This window comes from Equus asinus, chromosome 12 (genome assembly GCF_041296235.1).
Source record: "Equus asinus isolate D_3611 breed Donkey chromosome 12, EquAss-T2T_v2, whole genome shotgun sequence".
NCBI classification, from domain to species: domain Eukaryota; kingdom Metazoa; phylum Chordata; class Mammalia; order Perissodactyla; family Equidae; genus Equus; species Equus asinus.
In genome coordinates, this window is record NC_091801.1 from 72,232,122 (window position 1) to 72,251,545 (window position 19,424).

At 42.4% G+C, this 19,424-nt stretch overlaps 1 long non-coding RNA gene across 7 annotated transcripts in view; it reads left to right on the plus strand.

The window, feature by feature from the left end:
• The window catches only part of LOC106824820 (uncharacterized), a 454,906-nt gene that overhangs the window by 377,054 nt on the left and 58,428 nt on the right, over positions 1 to 19,424 (plus strand). For 2 of the 7 annotated variants that reach the window (XR_011493365.1, XR_011493361.1), the window contains exons 13-14: positions 630 to 16,343; positions 17,817 to 17,982. This is a non-coding gene — a long non-coding RNA (uncharacterized lncRNA). Of the gene's footprint in view, positions 1 to 629; positions 16,344 to 17,816; positions 19,302 to 19,424 lie in introns of all 7 variants that reach the window. The other 5 variants (XR_011493362.1, XR_011493359.1, XR_011493360.1 and 2 more) reach the window with 5 other exon arrangements.

Genomic DNA, 19,424 nt, shown 5'->3' on the forward strand with positions numbered 1-19,424 from the left:
GCTACATCCTCCGTGTCCTTCTCACAATGCCCCTTCAGATCCATTGGCTCTTGGCTGCTCCTGGCTACATGGTGAATATTTCTTCCACTCCCACACCACGCTGAGTGTCTAGGAACTTGCCACTCTCTCAGGTCCTATCTAGTAAAACCCTCTATGGTAAGAGCCATAACTCTCTAGGGGGTTCTATAAGTCCTACACTCCCATCCTCACTTGACACTCAGGTGACAAGGTGTGGGACCCCTTTTCAAGGACTCTTCTCCTCTCCATTCTCCCATCTCATGAAGTCTTTACCTAATTTCAGGAGACATAAAAGAGCCTATTTCTAATCTATTGTATATTCTCTATGTCTGGAACCAATATTTAAACTTTAGGAGGTTAAAAAACCTTTTCTTTTCTTCTTTTGATATTTCTCTTCCCTGAATCACCTAATGTTACTATGTCCAGCCACCAGAGTGGGGTAATGTCAGGGAAAGACTAGAAATGTCAAGCAATACCGAGAAGACCACATTGCTTAATATATAAAAATATCATCTCTTAAGTGAACATCAAATATATACCAGAATCTCAGTACATTGGTGGTAACCCTCTCAACACCCTGCAAAATCAATACTACAGTTTCTGTTTTACAGATGGGACTGCTGAGGCCTGGTGAAATCTGAGAAAGCCTTGCTGGAGTCTTGCTGTTGGGTATGCAAGCAAATTTTATTCGACACAAAAAACAGGAGAGAAGTGTACTTACGCAAAGAGACTCTGAAGCACCTGCTGTAACAGACACATCTCACAGGCTCCTACTTGAAGCTCAAATAAGATTCCCAGATTCTTCATGAATTTGTTTTCTGCACTTGGCTTAGCAACTGACTGCAGAGACCTAATGTGTTCTCACTTTTGCACGCACCCGTTGCTCTTGGGGGTATGGTGGAAGCAGCATGGATGTTGGCTGGGGACAACTGGGCCTCTTGGTTCTACCATTCAAGTTCAGAACTTCACTTGCCTGGATTGGAATGTGTGGATAAGCACGCCTAGTTGTCAGAGCTATGGAGGAACTTTAATGGAAAATTGTTGGAGTGATGAAAGCGTGTTTGTCCCTTTCCACAAAAGAAGATGGAATATGAGGAAATGCTCCCAGTCTGCCCTCAAGGAAGGCGTTATTCATCAGTGTGTGGCCCATTCATGGAGAACTGTCTTTTTCCACATCTTGCCACCACATGTAAGCAGAACAGGCCTCTATCTACTAGGCTGTCAACTCCATTTCTCAGTCAGTCCCCAGTTGGGAGAGGCAGGTTGCACATCCTCGTATAGATGGAGGAATAGATAAGAGAGCTCAGAGACTGCATGGAGAAGCAGCCATTCTAGAACATGAGTGGCTTCACTACAGACCTGAGCCTGAGCTACACCTGCAACTGAGTTTGGCCAAGAAATCCTGTTCTCTTTGGGGAGGAGGACTGATAATTGTGTGCTTGCCCTCCTAGTAGTAAGGCTCTGACTTTGTTTCCTATTCTGCCTCTTGTGTGTTGCAACCTGGATTCCTGGAGAGAAGGACTAAATATTAGGATGGAGTGCCTAGCAATAATATGCCCCAAAGTGCCTTCCATGTAATAGGCAATACTAGTAGCTAACAAGTATGAGGCATTTATCTCTCAAAGCACTTTGAATATATTAACTCATTTAATCTTCATGATAACTCTGTGAGATAGATACTCTTGTTATCTCATTTTATATACAAGGAAATAATGCACAGAGGTTAAATAACTTGCCCAAGTTCCCACAGATATGAAGCAGCTGAGCTGAAATTTGAGCTGGAGCAGTCTAGAGCCTTCAAATGTAACCATCATGCTGTTCTTTTTTTTTTTTTTTAAAGATTGGCACCAGAGTTAACATCTGTTGCCAATCTTCCTTTTTGTTTTCTTCTTCTTCCTCTCCCCAAAGCCCCCCAGTGCATAGTTGTATATTCCAGCTGTAGGTCCTTCTGGTTGTGCTATGTGGGATGCCACGTCAGCATGGCCTGATGTGTAGTGCTATATCTACACCCAGGATCCCAACCAGTGAAACCCTGGGCCCCTGAAGCAGAGCGCGGGAACTTAACCACTCGGCCACAGGGCTGGCCCCATCATCATGCTGTTCTTAGTATGAATATACTCTAAACATGTTAGTTTCTTTTCAAATTTGTTTTTTTCTCAGTGTGTATTTTAGATTCTCTTGAGCGTGGAATTTAGCCCCTAAACTGGATGGAGGGTTCAGAGTTGGAAAGGAGGATGACGTCTGGAAGGGACGGAAGGTAATGGTAACTTACAGTTGATGGTCAGAGGGTGTATGGGGTAACCTTCTGCCCAAGACCCTCACTGTGGGGTTCCTGTTCAGCCACCCTGGCCAGGACAAACCGTCTGGGCCTCTAAGTGAGAAAGACAGAGCCTGCCTTCTGCAGGCTATATGACTGGCTGTGAAAAAATGGGACTCCACAGACCTGGCCTGGTACACTCTGCAGAGTAGTGAAGAGCTGCTGCTGGGGCAAACTGCAAAGGGTGAGATGTTGAGTGAAAACTAAACTTGCAGTTTGAAAGATTCTGTGGAGATGATTTACAAGATAAAATAAAAGTAAAGTAAAATAAAGTTAAAAAGTAAAGTAAGATAACATAATTAAACTAAAATAAAAACTAAAAAAATGAAACTAAACTAAAACAAAACTTTGTTACCGTCTTTCTCTTGCTCTGTGAGCAACTTTTCAGCCAGACTATGTAGAAGAGGGAGGGAGAGGCCATCGTGGGCTTTAGTTTTTGGACCCTTTGAGATAACAGCTGTTGGAAATTGGAAAACTTCAAGGTAAGCTGCCCACTGACTTCCAGTTCAAAATGGCGGCTGGCTGGTAGCTCCGAAAGCTGAGCCATTCAGGTCTTCTTGTTAGAATTGTAGGTGAGAGAGAAAGCTAAGACTGATAACAGCCTAATGACCGAATCTGGAACAATTCACAATAATAGTGAGGTAGATGGATCTGGATTGAGGATAACCTACCTTGGCTCCAGCATATGGCACACTCTTGCTTTCCTTCATGAAAAAAATCCCCTCCTCAGGAGTCGTTCTCATAAATAGTACTCTTTTTCCTTTCTCAGGCTCCCTCTTCTCCCATTTATCCCAATCTAGGCAGATTCCGGGAATCACAGGAAACTGCTGTGAAAATAGGGCAAGATTGAAGTGGCCATAGGGAGGCAAGTGACCCTGTCAAAGCTCTGAAGATAGCTGCTGAGACGTGAGGCCGTGAAGTCAGCTCTGCCTGTCAGGGGTTGAGATGTTTGCATCCTGCATGATCTCTCAGAACCAGAGGCTGGACTGAGGGCTGAGGAAGAGGGAGGCAGATTCAAAGCACGCCATCCCCAGTGACAGCCAGCTATTCAGCAAGAATTGAACTGGGATCTGTGAACGTAAATTTTGGATTGGAGATGAGACTTTTACCACCAGGGCAGAACACATAGCAAATCACTCTTCCTGGGTTTAACAAATTCTGACAAACAAACCTTGTTCTGTCTGGGGATGAGTAAAATTAACAATATCATTATCAACAAGAAAGGCCCAATGAAAAATGTTGCTCCAAAAAAGGGAGGGGGAGGAACAACATCAGTAAGGCAGAGAAATCCTGAGAAGGAGCCATCTCTGAATCCAGATGAGCATTTCAGAAAATTATATGGTGCTCTCATGAGTTGCATGAAGGTCTCTCTGAAATAGAAGAATGTCTGGAGGAAAGACCGGGAGGGGAAAAAAGCAAAAGAATTAGGCAGAGGAATGATGATGGGATAAAGCAAGAAAAATATGTGCTCAAGGGCTGGAATGAATCCCTGTTAGAGGCAAGGAAGGGCAGTGTTGGTATTTCCTGCTGCACGAAGGTATATCATTGCTGTGGACGACGTAGTTGAGAAAGTCTCCCAGAATTTAGAAAAAGGAGGCAAAGAGTTGAAGGGGTGAGAGTAACAATAGTGAAGGTTTCACAAACACCTGCCACAAGATGTGGAGCCGTGTGACCCAAGTAAGCATTCCTGAGTTAAAGGGAAAAAAGCTCACGGGAGACAGAAAGAACCGACCCTAATTCAGGAAGACCTGAGGATGAGAGCCTCACACCTGTATAGCCTGAGGAGAGAATCAGCCTACTAAAGTAATACGAAATTCCATAAATACCCAGCCATGGTTGTTTTCTGACGATAAAAATTAGCCTAGCTTTCATCTTCTTCTTCCTTGCACTTTAAGTGTCAGAAGATAATTTAGTAGCATCTATAGAGTTTCAAGAAGAAAAGGATATGATCTAGGAATATTACATATACTTTCCAGTTAGCAGTCACATATTCAGGGAACAGAATGATATCACTGGTTGTGCAAAGGAGACAGCATATATTATCTACAAACCCTCCTTGAAAAGCTTCTTTAAGACATATTTGCAAACTGAGTAATGAGACACAATTGAGAGCTCAGAACTAGGTGGTCACCTTATAGAAGGGCTAGCGTGAACAACGATAGTAGTTAAAGGAGAGATAAAGCTTAAATATCATCATTATGGTTATAAAACTGAATCAAAGCCTGAAATTCATTCAGGAAACAGAGTATTTATAACATACTAAATTATAGTGTCATAACAATGATCTGGATCCCCAAACTTCAAAGAATTATTGAGAAAGACTGGGAAGTACATGAGATGGGATGTGCAGAAGAAAAATAAAGTGCTGAACTCCTTGTCTTACAGAGGATCTATGGAGTTTATCTTTGTAATGCATTATAGATTTTATTTTTCTTTAGGCGCACCTTTATTGTCTGTTTTTCTAACACAAATAAGTATTCACTAAATTAATAAAGAAACAGTGAAAGGTAAAAAAGATAATAACAAATGAGAAATAAAATACCTAAGATGGATTTGACCTAAAATTTTGAAAATCTACATGGGCTCTAGTCTCTAGGGAGCCTTCTCTTTTTCTTAGGTCTGTGGGAAAGTGACACAGAGGGAGGTTGGGGTGGGTAGGACCCTACTGTGGCTATTGTCACCAGCCATGGTGAGATTTAGCTGTGCTACTTTTTCCTGGGGTAAAGGGGGAAGGAAGGGAAGTCATGAGGGATGAGCTCAAGCTTCTCCATGGTTTTTCAAAGCTGTGAGGGTGGTGTGATCTCCATGTGACCCAGGACCACCCCAAGGAATGCAGGATTCATCTATAGTAGGGGAGTGGGGGTCTCACCATTTTCTCTGGAGGAGAACAGTGGGTTTGTGACTCCAGAAATACTACTTTACCTTTCTTGGCCTTTGCTTCCTCATCTAGAAATTGGGGGTAATAGGTTTGTTTCACAGGTCCCTTAGAGCATTCAATACATTAGGTACACAAAGCAAGAGAAACAGTAGGTGCTTAATTGATGCTGCACATTTACCTTCCCAGTACAGTGAGGTTTCTGTCAATAGAAACTTCAAGGGAAAGGTGAAAGATGAGCTACCAATGGGCTGAGTATCTGGAGAGTTCTGATGTGTCTCTGGAAATGAGAGGAGGGGGCTACCAAGGAGAGGGAAATAATACCAAGGTGGAGATGGTGGGATCTCACTCTCTGTGTTGCCCTGACAGCCACTCTAGTTGGCAGATTTTCCTTCCCTTGGCACAACAATTCCAAAGTGCCTTCAGAGAGAAATCTTTCCCTACTTACATTTCTAGGGAGGAGGGCCATTGCTGTTTGATTTAGTGACTATAACTCATAACTCTCTTTCTCCAGAAGGGAAAAGTCGCTCGCAGTTATCCATTTTGAACATAGAATGATGAGAAAGTCAGGCTATTTATAGCTATTTATAGCCTCTTCTTTTGGTTGCAAAAGATGAACATTTCTTGGGAAGGCAATACTTCCCTAATTCAGGCTTTTGCAGTCTAGAAAGGGAAACTCCTTTGACAAGTCATTGACTAAGGCCAGAGCTTGGCCAATCTTGATCTTTCAAAACACAGCCTCTGGCATAACATTCTCTAGGAAGTGTTCCTGAATCTCCCCCAAAGCTGGGTTGCTTAACATCGACTCAACATTATCTCTTCCTCCTACATTCTCCCCTGCATGTGAGAAGGTAGCTTGGGACCACATTCCCTAGACTTTGGCCAGCAGGATTCAGACTTAGATTCTGCCAAGGAGAGTTGCTGCTATGGTGTTTTGGAGACTGAGGAGAAGAAGTTGGTGTCAGTAGATATGCGATGTCGCCAGTGGCTTCCTTCTACTCGTCCTCTTGAGAATTATCCACTTCAGCACTACTTCCTGGATTCCAGGGGTAGCAGCTTCCTGGATTCCAGCCCTTGCAGATTTCCCTTCTGATACAACACTAACTCATCCCATAATGGTTTAAACTTTTAGTTCCCTGGACTAAGTCCCTTTCTGCTTGAAATACCCAGAGACCCTTTATCTTCCTTTCCAAACTTGGACACCCAGACTGAGTTAAGCACTCAGTTATCGACAGTCTTTCAGCACCTTTTTCTTGTTATTGCCCAAATCAACAGTCAGAAGAAGGGTCCATAGTCTTTGGAGTAAAGTAGAAGCTTCCATACCTTCTTTAGCTACTGAGAGAAGACAAATCTCTTTAAAAAAAGAACTCTGAGGGCAAATCAAGAGCTCCTGCAGGTAACCCTAGCCTGCATTATGAAGTTCTCAGAAGACTTGTAGAGTGGTTGCAGCAAATGAACGGGGACTGAAACCAAGGAAATCAATAGTAGTAAAGTCTCAGACTTTATGAGTCATTTCAGTATCACAGGCTAACCACGCAGCTATATCATGATTCTTAGTTTAGAGTCGTTGTCTTTGTTTCTTTGTTTAGGATCTAGTAAATTTACCTACTAGTGGAAAACCAATTAAGTTTCCCCACTGCCTGCCACTTGACAACCACATTCTGGTTTTGTAAAACTTGAAACTAGTTACTAATATAAAGAAGGGCGGAAGGAATTTGTTAAAAGATGATCCCCAGACTGTTTTAGAACATGTGAATGAAGAATGGGAGAATGAATTAGTGCACACCTGAATGGACAGAGGGATGGACTGACAAAGCAGGCATGTTCACGATGGCTGGATTGTGATCTGGTGTCTGCCACAAAACCGGCTGTGTCACCCGAAGCATGTTATGTCACCTACATGGGCCTTGATTTCTTCTGTGGAATGAGGCATTTGGGCTGAGTGGTTTCTAGGATCCCTTTAAGCTCTGAAGTTCAAATTCTGTATCTTAATTCATAGTTGGGCCAGAGATGGGACTTGTTCCCACGCACACATCTCCTTTATCCTGCTTGCCCCGCTTCCGGGATTAGAGCTCAGACAGGTGTTTTATAAGATCATCCTTGCAGATGTTCACCCAGGCAATGAGTATTTCCATGCAGAGCCACAATTCAGTCTACTCCCACTGCTCATGTTCTTTAATGGAGGAAGACCTCTGCTTCTGGTTATTCAGGCTCCGTGTAAGCCCCTCAGCTGCAAAGTCTGAGCATCTGAGCATACACAGAGCCTTCCTGGGTGGTACCCACTCCCCTGCAAATGCCAAGGGCCATGCTGTCCCTCTGTGCACAGGACTCATTCCTTTCCCTGTACTCCGGCTTGTACTCTCCGTCACTGCTCTTCTCTTGTTTTGAAGATAACTTTTAAAAATCTTATTACAAGTACAATACACATTCATTATGGAAAAATGAAGAAAATTTAGATAAGCAAACAGTAAATACATTTATCTGTAAAACTACGACTCATGCAAATCACTATCAACTCACTGGTATTTACCTTTTTGGACCTTTTCCCACTCATACTGTAACTTAATTTTTCTCTTTTTCCTTTCCTTTTCTTTTTTCCCCCTTCTTAAGCATTTTTAACGGTACGGTTCAGTATTGTTTAGTATATTCACATTGTTGTGCAACCATTCTCTAGAACTGTTTTCATCTTGCAAAACTGAAACTCTGTACCCATTATACAATAACTCCTCTTCCCCCTCCTCCCAGGCCGTGGCAACCAGCATTCTACTTTCTTTCTCTGTGAATCTGACTACTCTCGGTACCTCATATAAGTGAAATCATGCAGTATTTGTCTTTTTGTGATTGGCTTATTTCACTTAGCAAAACATCCTAGGGTCATCCATGCTGTAGCATGCGTCAGAATTTCCTGCTTTGTTAAGGCTGAGTAATATTCTATTGTATGTATATACTCTGCTCATCCATTGATGGACACTAGGGTTATTGCTTCTATCTTTTAGCTACTGTGAATAATGCTGCCATGAACGTGGGTGTGCAAATACCTCTTTGAGATCCTGCTTTCAATTCTTTTGGATACGTACCTAGAAGTGGAATTGTTAGATCATGTGGTAATTTTATTTCTATATTTTTGAGGAACTCCCATGCTGGTTTCCATAGCAGCTGTACCATTTTATATTCCCACCAGCAGTTCCAATTTCTCTAGATCTTCATCAACACTTTTTATTTTCTTTTTTTGTTTCTTTGTGTGTTGTTTTTTAAGTAGTAGCCATCCTAATGCATGTGAGGTGGTTCTCCTTTACTTTTAATTTAAAAAAAAATGAAATCACAAAAGTTGGGAAGCTGCATTTTCCCCTTTAATGTCATGAACATATTTCTAAGTCAACAAATATTCATTTGTAATATAATTTCCAGGGGCTGCGCAGTTTTCTGTTCCATCACTTGCTTACTACGCAATCCTGGCCAAGTTGCCCGACTTCTCCCTATCTCAGTGTCTGCAGTTGTAAAATGGGCTGATAAATACCTTCAAGGACCTTAGGAGAATGTTGTGAGGGTTAAATGAGGTGATTACATAAAAAGAGCCTACAATGATTACTAGCACATTGCCAGCAATCAATAAATGTTAGCTATGATTATCATTACTTTTACTGTTTGTCAGCTGTATTGATGGATCTAAGTCATTCCTTATTGACCTTCAGGTTGCTCTTGATTTTTTCACTTTATGAAAACACATGAATGTTAGTCACACAGTTGTAGTCATTGCTATTTTTTAAAGCCATCCAAACAGATCCCCTTTCTCAGGGATTAGTTGACTGAAAGAGAGAACTCCACCCCAGCTGAGACCCAAGCTCTGCTCTTGGCTTCCTCAGAGCAGCTCGGTCACATAGAGCCAGCCCCCTCCCTGGCCCGGAATACACTGCTCTGGCCTTGGGTTTTGAACAAGCCCTCTCATAATTCATTGCCAGGGTATCTCACCTGCAGATCTGTGGACCTGAAGCTTTTCTGGGGGCTCGGCCCAATGATGCATGGCCTGGAGAAAGCTTCGTCAAATATTTACACGGAGGAATGTGGCATTTCCTACCCTGCTGCTCTGATTACCATCAGAGTCTTATCTTTCCCTGTAAAAGGAAGTGTGGACATGTATTAAGTTGTCAACAGTAGAAAAATACAAAGTCTAGAAGAGAGGGCCTGGGAGACTTCCTGATGCTCTTCTATGTAATATCCTCCGAGGGTAGGAAGGAGATTCTGCCGGACCAGGGGGCCTGGGGGATTTCTGCAGCTGGGAAATCTGAGGTCTGCTTTCTCACTAAACCCAGGGTTTTTTGAGTGGTCAGAAGAACCTCTGTGCATTGTCCTCATCAAGGGAAGCGAATTGCTAATGGCCAGGACAGATCCCCATCTCAAGCCTCTCTATGACAGAAATACACATCAGGAGAGCCTTGCTTTCTGAAATGAAGCCTCGTGGTACACGGGGACAGCGTAGGGTAGGAGGCCAGGCAGAACCGAATTGGAATTCTGCCTCTGACACTGCAAACTTCCATCACTAATCAGGTTGCAAAACCTCTCTGAGCCCCAGTCTTCTTGTCTGTAAGATAGAGACAACATGACCTAACATACAGGGTTTGGGTAAAGATTAAATGAGATAATATGTGTAAAACTCCAGGGTGATGATTTGCTATATGAGACAAAGAGTGACCACACCAAGTTGATACATTCTCAGCTAAATGTGGAGAAACTGGATGTTTTTGAAACCTGGGCACTCTATAACGTGGACAAATGCCTGACTTTTATTAGTTTTTTTTTTTTTTAATATTGAAAATAGGACTCCTAGGAGTTGAAAGACTCCAGGCTGGAACGTACTGATCCAGACCAACCTCATTACACACAAGCCTCACTATGACCGACGTCATCCTGGCCCAAACTTAAACTTAAAGACGTCATCTTGTTTCCCCTGTGGGGTTTCAATGTCATCCAAATACACTCAGAATAATTTATTTATCCATCCATTCATTCCACCAACAATTACTGAGGGTTTACTGTGTTCCAGGAGCTGTTGCAGGCACTGACGGTCCCAAGTTGAAGGAGACCCAGTCCCTTCTTTTGCGTGATCCTAGTCTAGTGGAGGAGAAAGACCTCTAAATTGACCATTTCATGTCATAAACTGACAATTATAATCGGAGCAACATATACAATGATAGATAGAGGTGCACCCAGGGGCAGCAAACAATGGAATTCCAGAATTGAAAGGCAAACTTGAAGCCGACCAGTCCAAAACTTTCTTATGCATGGAGGCTGCAGCGTGGCCTCCCAGCTTTAGCCTTATCATCTCCAGTCTCATGGAGTTCACAGCCCATCTTCACTCCCAGCCCCGGGCAGCCTTTGGACAGCTCTGACAGTTTGAAAGTTTTTCCTTATGTTGTGCCAATATTTGTCTGCTGGTAACTGCCACACAGCCGCATGGAGTTAATCCCATTCTTCTTCTGCATGACAACCCTTCAGATACTGGAAGTCAGCCTTCAGGTGACAGGCAACAGGGATAATCTTAGCCTCACATTGCACATGGGAATACGGGGGAGTTCTGGGACTCGTCTGACTTCAACAAGGGACTTATTTGACATTGAGGGCTTGGTGAGACTGTCTCATTTTGGATTTATTTGGGTTTTAACTACTAGGCTAGCTAATTTCACTGGAATTTATAAGGCACTTGAGCACTCATTATTTTGCAGTATCCTCACATCGACCTGGTGGGATGGTCCAGACTGATTTATTATTTCCATTTTGTTCATAAATAAAACAAGACCCTAATAAGTGGTATGTCAAGGTTACACCAATAACATCCTGTGGAGCTGACACCCAAATCCTGGGACCCTGGATGCAGAGCAAATTCTACCGTGGTACCTCCTCTCTTTCATGCTAGATGTTCTAGATCCAGTCTGTCCTTCCCATATACTCTACTTTATGGTCTCTCCTTAGATATATCTTTTCAAAATATTGACTATATAGTATCACTCCCTTTATCAAAAACTCTCAGCAATACCTCTTATATTACGGTTTGAACCTCCCAGCCCTTGGAATGACATTCAGTGCTTTCAAAGTTGTCTACCTGCTGAGAGTTTCAGGGCTAGTGGAATCGATGGATGCGATACAAATGAACACACCTCAGCAATAGTTCAGTGAGAAATATAGGCACAGGGTATTTTGAGAACACAGAGGAGCAGGGGAGGATCAGAGTCCAGGAATCAGGGATGGCTGAGATGGAGTTTAAAGGCGTGCATACCAGTAGAAGGTCTATGAGAGCCAAGAGGATCTGGAGGAGAGAAAAAGCTTGTTGGTTCTGTGTGCAGGAAACCATAAGTAATTTGGTGTTGCTGGACAGCTAGGTATACGATGAGGCTCAGAAGGGTGAGGCTGCAGGAGGCAGGGCCAGATCCTGTAAACCGTCAGATTAAGGGGTTTGAATTTTATCCTGCAGACTTGATGCACCAAATAGGATTTGAAACAGGCCAGTGACAACTGCATTTGGGATTTGCATTTGAGGGCCAGCCCTTTGGTGGCCCTCGAGGAGGGTAGACTGGAGTCAGAGGTGGGAGTGGGTGGAGTTGGAGCCAGTCTGGCTAAAGGACACATAAGGAAACTGTTGCCACAATTCAGAGGAGAGAAGATAAAGGACAGTAGCTGTCATTGTAGAAGGGGGAAGGATTTTCACATGTTTTAGGAGAGAACACCAGAAAATCTGAAGACTGGGCCATTCTGGAGATAAAGAAGAGGGAGAATACAGGCTGCTAATATGTGCTTAGGAGCCTTCAGATTGGAATGAAGGTAACTGTCTACCTTGTTGTCATTGCCAAACTGATATCTGGACTGCAAGGAGGTATTGCAGGAAGGAGGTGTGCAATACCTATTTGTGGGTACATTGACTGACTTAGGCTGTTCTAATAACAAAGAACTCGCTCTCATCTTGGTGTGGTGGCCAACACTGCTGGCCAGTCCCTTACACCTGCTCTCTCTTCTTCCTGGGTACTCTGCTGGACTTTATTCCCTGCAGTCAGCTGTGATCCTGTGATGGGGCCCTAGCGAGAGAAAGGATATTCCCAGGCCTGGTATTCAGGCCTGGTCCATATGTACTCCTCCACATTTTGTCCTTTCTGCCAGCCTGATGCAGAAGAACATGGTGGAGGCTTGAGAGGGAAGGAAGGTGCCTGTATTGTTGTGTGGAAGAAAGCTGGCCACCAATCAGGAACACGCATCTTAGATGTTATATGGGCAAGGAATAAAATTCTATCACATTCCAGCCATTAAGCATAGGGTTTGCTTGTTACAGAAGATAGCCTAGCCTAATCAACACACCTTTCCTGTTTCCTCTCTCACTTGGATAGGAAAGAAGGTGGCGTTTGGTACATAACTAGTAGTGCCAGCCGTTGTACTCAGTAGATTTGTGCACATTACTTCATTTAACCCAATAAGCGCTCTGAGAGTTGTAAACAATCCTATTTTTCAGAAGAAAAAAATCTCTGAAGTTTATTGGTGTGCTTCAGGTTATACCATGTTCCCCCAGACACAAGTACACAAGATTGTGCAATACATAGGGTCTCTTTCTTTCTTTCTTTTTTCCTTTCTTTCTTTCCCTCTTTCTTCTTTTAAACTGTTTTTGAGTTTTATTTTCCTAGTTTTATTGAGATGTAATTGACATATAACATTGTGTAGGTTTAAGGTGTACAACATAGTGATTTAATATATGTATATATTGCGAAATGATGACCACAATAAGGTTAGTAAACACCTCCGTCACCTCACATAGCTATCATTTTTTTTTGTGGTGAGAACTTTTAAGATGTACTCTCTCAGCAACTTTCAAGTATACAATACAGTATTGTTAACTATGCTCATCATGGCACGCGTTCGATCCCCAGAGCTTATTCATCTTACAACTCTAAGTTTCTACACTTTGAACACCTATAGCTGTTTAGGAAATTCTTTGTCCTACTTTTTCTACCATACTTAGAAAGTAAGATGATGAACAAGAATAAAAAGAAGGTGAAAGAGAAAGAAGAAGAAGGAAAAGTTAATCAAATGAACCCTTCATTTGTGTAGGTCTAACTTCTGTAAATAACAGATACATTAGCTGGCATGCACCTTGGGCTGAACACACACATTCACAGTGACTAAAAGCGTTGCCAATTAGTGCTTTTGAAAGCAGTGCTTTCCTCCTGTTGACCCAGTTTGCATATCCTTTCCTTCTACTTTGGGTCTCTGTGCTTTGGCCACCATGGTCTTCTTTCAGTTCCTCAAACATGTCATGCTGTCTCTTGCCCCATGACTTTGAAAGTGCCATTTCCTTCACTTGGAGAGGCATTGTCCACCTCTCAGTTGGCTAACTTGTACTCATCCTTCCGCTTTCTCCTTAAGCATCACTCCCTCAGGGAAGCCCTTCTTGACCCCGAGAGTTGAGTATGTCCCCTGATAACTTCTCATTGCATTCTAGACTTCTCCTATGTGGCAGTCAACAGAATGTCGATTATATAATCACTTTTGTAGTTTAGTGTTTATGTCCACTCTTTCCCAGTAGACTATCAGCTCCATGAGGGCAGGAGTGGAGTCTGTCTGGTTGGTTTCTCCATCCCCAGAACCTAGCAGAGTGCCTGGCGCATAGTGTTCACTCCATCAACAGTGAAAAGAAGATTTTCTCTTAGTAAAATAACAAACAGCAAACTTAAAGACTACTCTTCCATATGACTTTCTGGGAAACATACTATACATGTGAAATTCTGAGATGAATCAGGCTACTTGGCAATTTGGTACTGACTTATATCTAAACCAAGCAAAGAGTAATCCCATTTCACAAGTGAAGAGTCAGAGTGTGCTGCAGATTCCCCCTAGTAGTGAGTCAATGCTAGGGGTGCCTCCTACTCTTGGGCCCCTGTGCCCACTCTTGGGTGCTTTCTGTTGGTTGTTGACATGAGGGTGACTTGGGAGGCATATGGCAGTAAGCCATTGTCCTAAAGGAAAGGGGAAGAATGTAAGAGTTGGAACCCTGGCTCAGCTACAGTAGGAGCTATGTGACCTTGGGCAACCCTGAGCCTCAGTTTCCTAACTTGTAAAATGGAGAGAATAGTTTCTTTCCAGAACTAACTTGCAGAGTTGTTTGCAAGGCTCAAATGTGCTAATGTGGGTGGAAGTGCCTTGGAGAGAGACTGGTACTTAGCAGATGCTCAAAAATTTTTAACTGACATCTAGTGCTTTCCCAGTGTTAGGGCTCATTTCATATGCTTAGGACATGTTTCATTTGAACTAATAAGTCAACAACTCCATTAATAAAGAAAAGGAGTACTTTATCTTTCGCTGGTGGATAAAAAGGCTAATTTAGTTCTTGGCCCAATGGCAGAGACCTGAAGACAAGATTTGATCCTCTAATCACGAACGTGTACCTTTTACACAAAAGTGTGAGACGTTGAGTGAAGAGCAGTGCCCTGGTGGGGCCACACTGAATGAAGTCACTCTTTGAAAGAACTTGTGGTTGACTTGTTCATCATTAGCAGATGAGACTTTGTCTAGCAGTTTGTTTCTCTAGATTTGGACAATTTTTGAGCACTTACTATGCACCAGGTATGCCCATTAATCACTTTTCCCCTGCTATTTTGTTTACCCTTACCCTATTTCTGTGATGGATCTATTATCACCCCTATTTTCCCGATAAGGAAGTTCAGATTCGAACGGATTAAGTAGCTTGCCCTCAGTCACACAGCTAGTAAATAGCAGAGCAGGTATTTGACCCCAAGTCTGTCTGAAGCCAAAGCACATGCACGGCTAAATATATTATATTCTCTTCCTAGTAAGACACAATCCATGGAGAGTGAAGACCAAACGTATAGATAGGAAAAACTAATCCAGCTTTATTATTAATAATAATAACTATGAATAGTTATTATGATTGCCTAACAACTTCAGAAACAACCAGTTTCTTTTGGAATCTATAACTTCCCACTTCGTTTTATAGAGGCTCACTGTTTGTGGTTTTCTCTTTCTGTATTTGATGGTGCCTGAAACCTCCTGGGTCAAGAGGCTGTTTAGTGGCGTTGGAAAAAGCATTGGACTGGGGACTCTTTCTAGCCCTGAACCTCTCCTTTGCATGACTTCGGGAATTCAGTCAAGATCTCTGAGGCTCACTTTTTGTTTGGGTGAAATGGGGACAATTTTGCAGCTTACTTGCCTGCATTTATGGATTTTGTGAAGATCTATCAAGATAATTGTATAATGTTATGCAAAAGACTGCATGTTTTTATTCTGAGGCGGAGTCACCACTTTGCCCCCACTTCTCAATGCCCACAGCTCCTCTTGGAATCCCATATCTGATGAGAATTTATGGTTAGTTGGACATAATAGCAAAATCTCTCTTCCTGTGACGTCTCTGCATCCTGAAGTGTTTCAATTTTTGCATACAGGAACGTCTTCTAATTGGAGGAGATGCAATTCTATTTTGAGGTTGTAGATCCAAGGTACCACTAAACTGAGATTTGTTTGCTGTCATTGACATAAAGTGAATCCTTCATTTGTGGACAGCTTTGCTGCTTAAACCCAGTCTGTTCCTGGAGCCGATGGCCTTGTCACTGAGTCTTGTCACTGTCAGAATCAAAGCCAAATATTGCAGGGACTAATGGTTTCACTGAGGTGGTCATTTCTGTGACCCCAGGAGCCTGCTTTGGGGTTTCCGTCACTGTCAGAAATGCTTGATGGAATTATAGCTTCCTAGTTCATTTTTGTTCTTGTTTATTATCTGGATAAGCTCTGTACCCAGCTCTCTTTACCTTATCTGAGGAGACGGAGCCAGCCACGAGTGAATCATAGGGTCCAGTCAATTACGTTTCCACAATTTTATTAGAATAGCTGGGTTTTGTTAATAGTAGCTTAGTTTTAATAAACATGGAATGACTGTCTTTGGTGTTCATCAGAGTCTCCTACAGTTCCTAGAATAATTTTGTGTTTTTTCACAGAAGCATCTGTGCAAAGAGAGCGGGAGAGGGAACCAGGAGACCTGGTTGCTGGATCATGATTTTGCCAATCCCAGAGGCAACCTGGAGTATGCCTGGGAAGCTTTCGGTCTTGGTTGTGGGATGGGCAAAGTGCCGTGGAGCTCCGGGGTTGGTGAGATTGGGGCAGGGCAAGTTTATTTAGGGGGACTTTTGGGAGTTGGGCTTTGTACAATGAACTTGATTTTACCAGGCACACAGAAGCAAGGGTGAGGGGCATTCTTCACAGGGGAAGCTGATTGAACAGAGCAATGCAAAGTGAAAGTCACTGACAAGTCTCAGGGATGGTGCATCTTTGACTGTGGTGAGAAGGAAGAAAGGATGTCTTGGAGCCTAGAGAGGTAGGAGATTGAGGCCAGGTCATGAAAGGCCTCAAGGACCAAGCTCAGGTGGTTGCACTGGGCAATGGGCAACTCTGAAAGACTGTTGAGCTTGGCGGGCATGAGGAACATGATTAGAATTTTTTTCATTAAGCAGCCAATACTTGATAGAAGGTTTTCAAGGTGGCTCAGCAAATACCTTACCAGCAAGACAAAAGAACCGTTTATTGTTCACATTAACTCTGCGTGATACGTGTACTACCATAGATATCCCCATTTAGCAGATGAAGAAGTTGAGGCTTGGAGACATTGAATACTCAAAGAATACAGAAGTTAAAAATTATATTTCAATCCCATACCCCATATTTCTGTCTGATAGGATCCTATTGAATTCTTATAGACTTCAGCTGGAGATTAGGTAACTTTTGCTCTGATGCATTACAAGGGTTTAGACCTTCTTCCAAGATTCTAAAGTGGAAAGAGGCCAACACTGCATCAGTAAAATTCAAAGTAGTTAACACTTAGTAGAGATATAATTCGGCCTCTCTTTTAACCGTTTCTTACTCAAAACCAATGTATCATTATTTTCATTGGCTCTGGGGAAGGCTGGAACTCGTCTGAAGAATGCTGCACAACTAGAAATTTTGTAACATTTCCTACATCCGCCCTGATAACGTAGAGATCAGCTCCTGATGTTAATGCCACACTGGAGGCCTAAATGATTCTGGGAGAGCAGAAGAAATTTTAGTCTTTACAAATACCTCCAGAGTGGGTGAGACTTTTATACAGACTTGCAGATAAACCCAAAGAATCTACTTGCCTGGCTCAAGTTTAAGAAGGGTTGCAATGTTGCATCTCAGGACAGGAAAGAATAGGACTGTGAAAGAACCGCATAATTCTTTCCTGAGTTGTATTTCTGATGATTATAAAAATGAATTCTGGCTTTTAGGCATAGCACTGGGAGTTCGTGGATCAGGGTTGAAGTAACCACCCTGCTACTCACTAGTGTAAACTTCAGTGAGTCACTTACCTGTTCTGAACAGGTTTCACATCTTTCAGGTAAATGTAATGCCCCCTTCCATACAGCAGTGTTGAGAGAATGCAGTTTGCAAGCATACAGCTAGAGTGGGTCCTGAGTATAGTAAGTACTCAGAAGAAATTACGTGAATTTGGGATTAGTTCTTTTCTTTGAGTCCTGGATGTTTGGTTTGGTTTTTGTTCTCCATAAGATTACGTTATAGTGACTCTAAGTTTCTTTTATCACCTAGATTCCTCTCCAGACACTTGTAACACTGCTTCAGGAAGACTTTCCCAACATCTGGAGAATTTCTGTGTTCCCTCTGCCAGTCTGGGATGCCTATGTACCATGTTGCTGGGTCTGGGATTCAGGCTGAAGCCAAAGGCAGTTATCCTTTAAAGTATCCAGCTATAAAAGTAAGTTATTTATCTGACAAAGGGTTCATCTCCATAACATATAAACAACTCACACAGCTCAACAACAAAAAATCAAACAACCTGATCAAAAAATGGGCAGGGGACATGAACAGACATTTCTCCAAAGAAGATATAAGGATGGCCAAAAGACACATGAAAAGATGCTCATCATCACTAATCATCAGGGAAATGCAAATCAAAACTACACTAAGATATCACCTTACACTTGTTAGAATGGCAAAAATATCCAGAACCAAGAGTGACAAATGTTGGAGAGCTTGTGGAGAAAAAGGAACCCTCATACACTGTTGGTGGGAATGCAAACTGGTGCAGCCACTATGGAAAACAGTATGGAGACTTCTCAAAAAGTTAAAAATAGAAATACCTTATGACCCAGCCATCCCACTACTGAGTATCTATCCTAAAAACCTGAAATCAGCAATTCCAAGAGTCCCATGCACCCCTATGTTCATCGCAGCATTATTTACAATAGCCAAGACGTGGAACCAACCTAAATGCCCAGCAACTGATGATTTGATAAAGAAGATACGGTATATATATATACAATGGAATACTACTCAGCCATAAAAAAGGACAAAATCGTCCCATTCACAACAACATGGATGGACCTTGAGGGTATTATGTTAAGTGAAATGAGCCAGACAGAGAAAGATGAACTCTGTATGATTCCACTCGTAGGTGGAAGTTAACATATAGACAAAGAGAACTGATCGGTGGTAACCAGGGGAAAGGGGGGGTGGGGGAGGGCACAAAGAGTGAAGTGGTGCACCTACAACATGACTAATAATAATGAACTGAAATTTCACAAGGTTGTAAACTATCATAATCTTAATAAAAAAGAAAAGTAAGTGCATCATCGTGATTAGGAGGAAGATCACATTTTTGAGCTCCCAAAAAGTCATCTTATCCCAAGATATAAATGACATCTTAAAATATCTACAGACTTGATGGAAAATCAAACTAAGGCTAGAACTAACTTGGAAAGAGGTTTTTTTTTTAAAGATTTTATTTTTTTCCTTTTTCTCCCCAAAGCCCCCTGGTACATAGCTGTACATTCTTAGTTGTGGGTCCTTCTAGTTGTGGCATGTGGGATGCCGCCTCAGCATGGCCTGATGAGCGGTGCCATGTCCATGCCCAGGGTTTGAACTGACGAAACACTGGGCCGCCTGCAGTGGAGCACGCGAACTTAACCACTCAGCCATGGGGCCGGCCCCTGGAAAGAGGATTTTGAAAAAATTTTTGTATAAAGTAAACCATTGTACATTTGTTGCAAAAGCACTATGAATTTGTGGCAAAAAGTAAGTCCAATTCTAAAATATTGCAAGTTTCTTTTCAAAATGTGTTGGTGTACTTTCATCCTCATTGAGTTTCAATGAGGGCAAGTCAATGTCTTCTGCTCTTGAAATTTCTTTTCTTGTCCA